This window comes from Diceros bicornis, chromosome 34 (genome assembly GCF_020826845.1).
Source record: "Diceros bicornis minor isolate mBicDic1 chromosome 34, mDicBic1.mat.cur, whole genome shotgun sequence".
Taxonomy (NCBI): domain Eukaryota; kingdom Metazoa; phylum Chordata; class Mammalia; order Perissodactyla; family Rhinocerotidae; genus Diceros; species Diceros bicornis.
Window position 1 is genome coordinate 7,658,601 of NC_080773.1, and position 9,845 is coordinate 7,668,445.

Consider the following 9,845-nt stretch of genomic DNA (forward strand, 5'->3'; position numbering starts at 1 on the left):
GTAGACTATTCTCTCCTCTAGCTGGGTGCTCTGGTAGAAAGAGCTGAGGCTGGACTGAAAAGACCTGAGTGCAAGTCTTGGCTCAGCCGCTGACCACCTGGGGTCAAAACCATCACCTTCGCTGGCCCTTAGTTTCCACACTGTAAAGGGAGGAGCATGATGACGCTGGTTCTGTGCTCGACAATGCAGGTCATATGAAGACCAAATGATAAAATGCTGTGTTAACAGGACATTGATGTGCTGGTTATCATCTCACCGCATACGAAGTCTGCTTACTGGATCATGATCCCTAATGCTGTAATGACATTGCTTTCCTCTGACAGATGTTATCTGGACTTCCTTGCACAGGTGGTGTTACCGCACCAGGTCTGTTTTTGCCCTCCGCCCAGAAAGCCAATCACCGAGACGACGAGATTGCAGAGAGAGAGGGTTTAATCACAAGGCAGCCCAGTGAGGAAAACGGGAGAACAAGTCTCAAATCCGCTTCCTCGCAACTAGGGACTTAGGGGTATTTATGGGGAAGGGGGCAAGGTGGTCTGAAATGATTGGAGGTGAGGAGAATGAGGTAATTGATGATCTGCGCACGCGTAGTCAGGCTTCTTGCTTCTTCTTAGGACACATGTTCACAGAATGGCGGCATTAGCATGCCCTGAGGGTGGAGTTGCAATCTCTTGCCGTCAAAAGGGCCCAGTTAATGGGTTGGTGGTCTCAATCTGGCCTGAAGTGGACAAGGGGTTCAGTTCCTGAAAAAAATAGCTCAAACACCCATTACCATGGTAACCCAGGCTCCAGGGAGATGTCATCTATAGGAACCTAGTGGGAGTCAGATAGCATAGTGTCCAAACACCACAGTTAACAATGAGTAAGTTAAATTTATCACGCACATTTAAGTCCCTCGCCTTCCATTCTGATAAATTTCTAGGTAAGGCCATTCCCCCCTTCTTCCTGGTGCAGGGAAGAAGATACCCTTACAAATGGAGATCTTCTTTACAAATGTAAATGTCTCTCATAGAGGGTAACTAGAACCAAGAATGGGTTTAGCATGACCCCACCCAGGTACCCGGAGATGTCTATAGTAATGGCCTTTTCTGGGGGCAGGCCTCCCATCCCAAACTCCTTTGGTCAGTTAGGGGGGGTGGGGGTCAAAACGTCATTCAGGCAGAGACATACTCTGAGTTCACAAATTCCAATCCCCCATAGTTACCAGCTGCTCAATCATCAATGGCTGCTTGCCGGTTTCAGTGGCAATGTGCTGGAGCAGTCCTCTCTCTCTTCATTGGAATTATACCTTGAGAATGAGTGCCTCCTTCAATTCTGCACCCCACGTGCCTCCCTTGCCTCACCCTAGCTCCAGCCCTGGTACCTTGGAGAGAGATGCTTGCAAAGCCTGCAGATGCAGGAATAAGCCGTTGTAATGTTCTCCCGGCCTGTTGTGCTCTGGTTACCAAAGTTCCATCATAGAGATAGCCCTCTACCTCCCTCTGCATTGGGCTGCCAGTGAGCCTAGAAGTTACTGGATTTTAACTTCGCATCCCATCTTGTGGCTGCCCACAGAGACTAAGTCTCCCCTCTCTGCAAACTTTACATCTGCATATACACTTTAGGAAAAAAAGTACCAGAGCAGCTATGAAGCTCAACTGTAGATTCTCTTTTGAAGCTTGGATCTGTAGGTTGATGTATCTCACTAAATTTGGGGAATTTTGAAACACTGGTCTTTGATATATTTTTTCTGCACCATTCTTTTTCTCCTCTCCTTTTGGGACACCAAATATAGATATATTAGACCACTTGATATTGTCCCACAGGTCACTCAGACTCTGTTCATCTTTTTCAATCATTTTCTCCCTATGCTTCATTTGAATAATTCCTACTGTTGTCTTCAAGCTGACTCTCCTGTATTTGGCAGTTCCGGTCTGATATTAAGTCTGTCCCATGGATAGTTTTGATTTCTGATAACACTTAACCCTAGGCTTACTTGTAAGACATGGACCTTTTGGGTTTCAATAGAAAGCTTTAGGAGTTCACCGAGCCCCTCCTATTTGTGAGTACTTGAACTTCAAACTAGCATGGATATTTCTGTCTAAAATTGTAGCTAAAACTTTCAGCTGGGTTCCCTGAGATTTGCCTGTGCATGTTCCCTCTAGGAGTCAGCTAAGGATTTGAGTGGAATTTATATGCATATTTTGTAGTTTCTCCTTATGACTCCCTCATTTCTGGGATGTTCCCCCTCAATTTCCAGCTGTTTTGGCAGCCCTAAATACTAACCTCAGTCTCTTCAGCTATTAAGACCACCACTTTATATTTTAGCTCTATTCTACCATGTGTCGTGTGTTGCTGAGGACTGGAAGTGCCCTCAGAGGAAAAGCCTGATAAATTGGGGCTAACCCAGTTTCCTTCCCTTCTTAAAAACTCAAATTCCCTTCAAATCCTGCTTGCTTTAGCTTGCTCACCAATGCCTTTAAACATGAGCATTTAAAATTTTTTTTTTGTCCAGGGTTAATTATTGTTATCAACAAGTAACTGGGTCCAATACAAAATACTGTCATTTCCAGAATTAAAACCCCACCTCCCACAGCAATTTTTTTTTTTTTTTGGTGAGGAAGATTGGCCCTGAGCTAACATCTGTGCCAATCTTCCTCTATTTTGTATGTGGGATACTGCCACAGCATGGCTTGATGAGTGGTGTGTAAGTCCGTGCGTGGGACCTGAACCAGTGAACCCTGGGCCACCGAGGTGGAGCACACAAACTTAACCACTACACCACTGGGCTGGCCCCCCTCCCACAGTATTTTAATGGAGCTACTTTTCCTCGGACACTGGTAGTAAAATCACATATAGTGAAGATAGAAATCTTAAATGTTCCCCTTCTTTAAAAAAGTTTTTATTGTGGTAAAATATACATAACATAAAATTTACCATTTTCACTTTTTTTTTTTTTAGGTGAGGAAGATTGGCCCTGAGCTAACATCTGTTGCCAACCTTCCTCTTTTTGGTTGAAGAAGATTGTCCCTGAGGCAAAATCTGTGCCAATCCTCCATTTTTTCTATGTGGGATGCTGCCACAGCACAGCTTGATGAGCAGTGTGTAGGTCCACACCCGGGATCCGAACTGGTGAACCCTGGGCCGCTGAACCTAACCACTACACCACCAGGCCAGCCTCTATTTTCACTCTTTTTAAGTGTACAATGCAGTGGCATTAAGTGTATTCACACTGTTGTACCACCATCACCACCATCCATCTCCAGAACTTTTTCATCATCCCAAACTGAAACTCCGTACCCATGAAACAATAAAACTCCCCACTACTCCCTGCCCCCAGCCTCTGGCAACAACCATTCTACTTTCTGTCTCTATGAATTTAACTACTCTAGGTACCTCACAGTAAGTGGAATCATGCAGTATTTGTCCTATTGTTGGAATATTCTTTTTTCAAAGTGAATGAACTCCTCGTTAAAGATGGCTTTTAACCCCACACTTTTATCTCCAGGCCCTCCCAATACCCTACTAAAATAATAGCAAAGGAGGTAAAAGGTACAAATCCACAGGAAATGGGAAACCACCAAGAGATAAGAAATTTCAACAGAATTATTCAAAATGTAAAATAGAGAGTAGACGAAAAGAACAAATACTGTGTAATTCCACTTATATGAGGCACCTAGAATAGTCAACTTCATAGAGACAGAAAGTAGAAGTGTGGTTGCCAGGGACTGGGGAGAAGGGAGAATGGAGAGTTAGTGTTTAACGGGTACAGAGTTTCAGTTCGAGTATGAAAAGTTCTGGAGATGGATGGGGGTAATGGTTGCACAAAAATGTGAATGTAGTTAATGCCACTGAACTGTACACTTAAAAATGGTGAAAATAGTAAATTTTATATTATATATATTTTACCACCGACACACACGAAAATAGATAGTGGAGGTAACTGATGAAGCCAAGTAGAAGAGACCAAGGACCAGAATGCACATGGTAGGGTGTGGGGAGGGGGACAGCAGCCAAGTGGGGAGCAAACCATCCCTTGGACCCCCACGTGGCTTGTGTCTTGTAAATGACCAGTACTGCAAAGGGTAGGAGTTAGGCATGGGGCTGAATCTTACTCCCTTCCCTACCACTCTCACATAGCGGCTGTGTGGTGGCCTGACATGCAACCCCCAGAAAAATTGCAGGAGCTCTTCCCTAAAAAAGAATTGAATGCCTCAAAACTTTCACAGTGTGTCATTTAGAGGTGCACCTCTAATGTCTAGAGAGCAGCTTCCCACCGGATGATCTTAAGTGAAGCCCTTCAGTCAGTGAGTCCACTACAAAGACAGAGGCCTCATCACAGAGATGATTCACGATCTCCTACTCATATATGCTCCAATGGTCACCAGACTTTGGCGAAAGCCTCCAACGTGAAAGACTCACTCTAAGATAAGCAAACAAAAACATAACCAGGAGGCAATGGGTGTCTTCATACTATGGAGCTGTCAGTACAGCAAACACCACACACAGTCAGAATGGGTACTACCTGGACATAACAGGCCAACCTTACATTGTATACAGCCTGGACCTCAGTCCTGCATGGAGGAAATAAAGACAACTCGGGAATGGGGAAGAACTTTAAAATATCTCTAAGTACTTGCCCTGTGAGATAAATCTTTATTTATCATACCTGGAAACTGATAGATAATGTCTGAAATAGAAGAATCAAGAACTGGTGATGTAAGCATTTTATGTAGAACAAAATAACCAACAGGAGAAACAGCTGAAGGAGTTAAAAGTGGTTGCCTCCATAGAACTGCAGCCAGGCAGAAGTAGCCGGGAAGACTGCTCTGCTCCATAAGCCCTCCTGCGTGATTTGATGGTTTAACCTTATGCATGTAGGAGTGGTACTATGATTTTTTTTTTAATTTTTTTTCCAAAGAAAATGACTGGAAGTTTTTTATTCCTGTATCATTTTTTCATTCTGGAATTTTCCAATTAAGCTTTTGGCTAAACACCTACATATGATAATGGTAATTATTCAGGAATCTGGAGGTTTGTAAAAGCACTGTGTGCCATTAGAGTAATCAACCTCAGCTCTAAGACGTCTTGGCTTTTCGGGATAATCACACGACACTGGAGGCCCAGATGGGTTGAATGAGAAAGCCATGGGTGTCTGCCATATAGTAACAGGAAAACATCACCCAGAACTACTCAACTGCCAATTGAAATTTGAGTGTTAACTTAGTACACAAGAAATACATCAAAATGCTTGGATTTGCAGCAAAGGTTTCACTTTAAAAATAAAACACGGGTGCAGCTGTGAAATCCTCCAAAACTCATTTTAGGCCTTCACGTATTAAAACAGAAACTTTAAAGCGAGGAGTAGTTACTTCTATAATTTCGATTATTTTAAATGATCACCTCAGACTGTGAGCACATTTGTTTAAAATTCACGAAATATAAAAGCTAACTTACCTATTACTTTACCTCAACCAGAACTTTTCCATGTGTACTCTGTACAAGTACCTGACAGGGCGAAGAACGCAATATTGGAAAGGCACAAATAGTCCCTGGTCCCACCACAACCAACAGACCAGGATAGAATACTACCTGAGAAAAAGGGGAGATTGTGGGGGAGGGGCGACTAGCGGGGACATGGGGTGCCTTTCAACAGACTCCTGGAAGGCGCAGAGACGCAGGGCCCCCTGGGCTGTGGCAGCAGGGCATGGGCCTCCTCTGCCCACGTCTAGGGGAGGCACCGGTCACAGGTTGACCCGACCGTCACTGGGAGCCGGACGCGGGGAATCTTCATCGCCACCGCCTCACCGGATTTCCACCCTCCAACCCCACATCGGACCCCACCCACACCCACTGCCGTCCAGATTCGAATACACAGAGGGTACGGCGTGCACGAGTCGCACCACCAAGTAACGCTGCCACCAGGGTGGCCTTGATGGTGGCAGTTGGGGAGGAGACTGGTGCGGGGCGGGGGGGGGCAACAACCGAGGTATGCATGCCAGCGGTGATGGCAACCACCCAGAGATCTGGGATCTCCGGGACCGTAGGACAGGAAGGTGGAAGCAGCCTGCACACCGGGCCCTGTCTCCCATCCTTCCTCCTCTCCCGACTACCGCCCAGCCCCTCCGGGAGCCCAGCGTCCTAGCGTCGAAGCCGGGCAATCAGCTGCGCATGCGCTGGCCGCTGGCGAGCGCCCACCCCCACCACCCCGGCCTCACAATGACCAGCCGCGTTGCTAAGCGATGTGACCTCGAGGCTCTGAGGGAGCGGGCCGGCCCTGAGGCAGTGTCTAGGCTCAGGCACATGCTGTGGCCTGTGCTTTCCTGAGCTGGCTGTGGCCATGTTTTCCAGTGGGGCCTTCAGATGGCTAGGTGGATGGAAGGCAGGCGAGCAGACAGGCAGGAAGGTAACAAAGAAGGAAGGAAGGTAGGAAGTTGGGTCAAAAGGAAGCAAAGAAAGATGAATAGCTAGATGAATGGGTGGTTGGGGCTCCCAAGAGTGGAGGAAGGCGGGACAGGGGCCTGGCTGACTAAGCAGGATCAGGAGCCAGGCAGTGGTATCCCTTCCTCAAGTCGGCCTTCAGAGGGTGCCTGAGACTGTCTGACACACCCTCAAAGACGTCTGCCCTGTGACCCGAGAGGGGACTGCCTGTGTGCTTCTGGGAGGCTTTGCTCGCTCAGGGGCTTCAGCGCCTGGAGCCACAGGCCGAGCCCCCGGAGCTGCCCATCCTGATGGAAGGATGACACTTAGCCCCTGGGCCTGGACATCCTGCAGTCCCCATTCCTCTCAGTGACCTTGTGCCTGTGTTGCTGTCTTTCTGCTATGTGGCTGAGCGTCAACTCTTTCTTTTCCTCCTTGGAGACTCTTCCTGGGTTTTCTTGAGGGGTGCCTGGCTTGGCGAGGGCTTCAGACCAGAAGCTGTGGGAAGCGCCTCTCCATCCTGAGACACACCTGTCCAAACACAAGAACACAAGAAGACCTGATCAGGACCTCAGTTTACACTCGGAGGAAAAGTGGCCAAAGAGCTCAGAGAAGGTGCTCAGGACTCTAATGCCACCCTACTGCCCCCCTTCCCCCAATGCTCCAATCTTCCCCAACACCAGTACCATGATCAAGAAGAGGAGAATTGCTTTGGGACGGCAGGATCCACTCAACGGCAGGCTTTATGGCCACTTCACCACGCACCCACTGCCAGTAGAGCTCTCTGTTTTCTGCACTTCTACCAGCACTTCATCTCCGGGCTTCCACTCTTTTTCCTGGGAAGTGGGTCCCTGGGGGCTGAGGGTGGACTGGGCTTGGAAGGGTCTTCGCTACCAGGGTTTTTCCTTGGTAAGCACTCTTTCTCTCCGTCTCTCTCTCTCCCTCCCTTTTTTTTCTTGTACCTTTTTCAGGCCTGTCTCCAACCTTCTCAGACCTCGGGTTGGCGCTCTGCACGGTTCCCCTTGTGGTCCTGGATAGGATATTCTTGATCGTGACCCCTCTGGGGGTTCTTCCTGTGGGCCAAAGCATGCCTGGGGGTTATCGTCAGTCTGGGAATCTCCAAATACTGCCTCAGAAACACACCCTCTCCCTCTCCATCTCTTCTTTTGCCGGATCCCGATGCCACAGTGTCCAAGCCGCTCTTTCTGTCCTCTGTGCTTCTGCTGGCTCTTCACTCTTTCCCATGATCCTGTGCTCCTAGGCTAGTGTGGGAGATCAAGATTTGGCCACCCTGAAATATATCTCTTTACCTTGATTGTTTTCTCTGAGGGACATTTGACCTCCCCCACTAACTGCCTAAAGAATTTGACATGGTGGCTCCTTCCTGGAACAGATTTTCTATCATGATGGCTGTAAAGATAATGTAGGATAAATGTTACAATAGGAAAGGCACCAACAAGCCCATCTTATCGGAAGTTCTGTCTCTCTGGCCACATTCTCTGGATGGCCTTGCAAGGAGTTGCCAGACAAATATTTACATTTATAAGGGAAATCTCCATTTGTAAAGGTATCTCCCTCTCTGTTTTGGGAAGAGGGGGGGATGGCCTCATTTCTAGAGGCTTATCAATGTGGAAGGTGAGGCCTTAAATCTACATAATAACCTTACTCTTGTTTATTGTGCTTTAGTGGTAATCTCCTGTAACTGACTCACCCCACCCCCAAAATCCTCCTTTGTCATTGGCTGAACATGGTATTTAAGATAAGAATTTCTGCTATTGTGTGGAGAAACGCAGTGTCCCTGCTTTCTCCCATGTATACATGTTATTAAACTTGGTATTATTTTCTCCTGCTAACCTGTCTTGTTAATTATTTGGCCAGCCATAAGAACCTTAAGGAAAAGGGCAGAGGGAGATTCTTCCTCTTCTCCCAACAGCTAGGGTGCACTCCTTCTGGCCGAGTGGGTTCACTTTTCCTTCAGCTGGGTCTCACCTCTTCTTCAAGCCTTCTGCTCCGCTCGTGGCTTCTGTTCGCCTTCAGTCACCGGCACACCTCTTTTCCATTTCCCTGGTCCGTTTGGTTTCATTGTTAAACTCAGAAGCGAGACTCCCTTCCCTTTCCAGACTGAAAACATTTGTCTTCTGTGTCTTTCACCTGTGTCTTCCTCGTATGCTTGTACCTCCCCTGGACCTATCCACGAACCTGTCGTTCGGCATAATTCACGTCAAGGAAAACGCAGCCCTTTTCCCTTTGGGGTCTCACGACTTCTGGCGGACGTCCCCGGAGGTGGGCTGCTGCCGTCAGCAGAATTCGGAACACGACGGGAGGGGTCCGAGCCCGGAGAGCCCTTGAGAAACTCTTCCTGACAATCCCAGGGCCTGGAAGAAGCTGCTCCTTCTTCAGCGTGCTGCCTTTGAGATCGGCCGGAGCCCCTTCGGGATCATCCCCCCTGTGGAGGTGACAAAGGCCTGACGCGGAGGATTTGCGTCAGTGGCCCGAGGGCCCAGCGGTGCTCCACGCCTTTGCTGGGTCTCCGCAGCCGGGTCCTCGGCGGCCCTGCCCAGGTACCGCCTGAGGGCAGGGGGTGCCCTGGGGGCGGGGCGACAGGCGGGAAGGGCGAGGCGGCAGTCAACACTTTCGCGGAAGGCACGGGGACAGGCAGGGCCCCTGGGCCGTGGCAGCAGGGCACGGGCCTCCTCCGCCCACGTCTAGGGGAGGCTCCGGCCCCAGAGTCAGTAGATGTGCGGTTGAAGCCACCGTCACGTGGGGCGGGATTCTGGGGATCTTCATCGCCCCAGGCTCCCCGGATTGCACCGCACCCGCCCCGCATCAGAACCCATTCCCACCCGCTGCGGTCCGCATTCGGGTGCAGAGAGGGGCCCAGCGGGCCCACGTCTCGCCAACCATTAATGCTGCCGCCCAGGTGGCGGTGATGATGGCAAGCAGAGGGGCGGAGTCTGGGGGGGGCCGCAGCGGCGGCGGTGGCAGGCACCCAGAGATTTGGGATCTCCGGGACCTTACAAGAGGAAGGCGCAGACGCCCTCCCCACCTGCACCCCTCTGCCACACTTCCTCCTCTCCTCCACCACTGCCCGCCCCCTCAGGCGGCCCAGCTTCTCAACGCCAAAGCCGGCCAACAACTGAATCAACTGCGCATGCGCGGGCAAGCGGCGCCTCTGGCCTCACAATGACCAGCCCCGTTGCTAAGCGACCTGACCGCGAGGCTCTGAGGGAGCGGGCGCGCCCTCTGGCGGTAGCTAGGCGCCACGCCACATCCCCAGGCTGTGGCCCGTGCTCTCCTCAGCGGGCTCTGGCCCATGTTTTCCACCGGTCCTTCAGATGGCTGGATGGAAGGCAGGCAGGCAGGAAGTTAGGTCCAAAGGAAGGAAAGAAAGATGGATAGATAGGTGAATGGCTGGTTGGGGCTCCCAAGAGAGGAGGAAGGCGGGG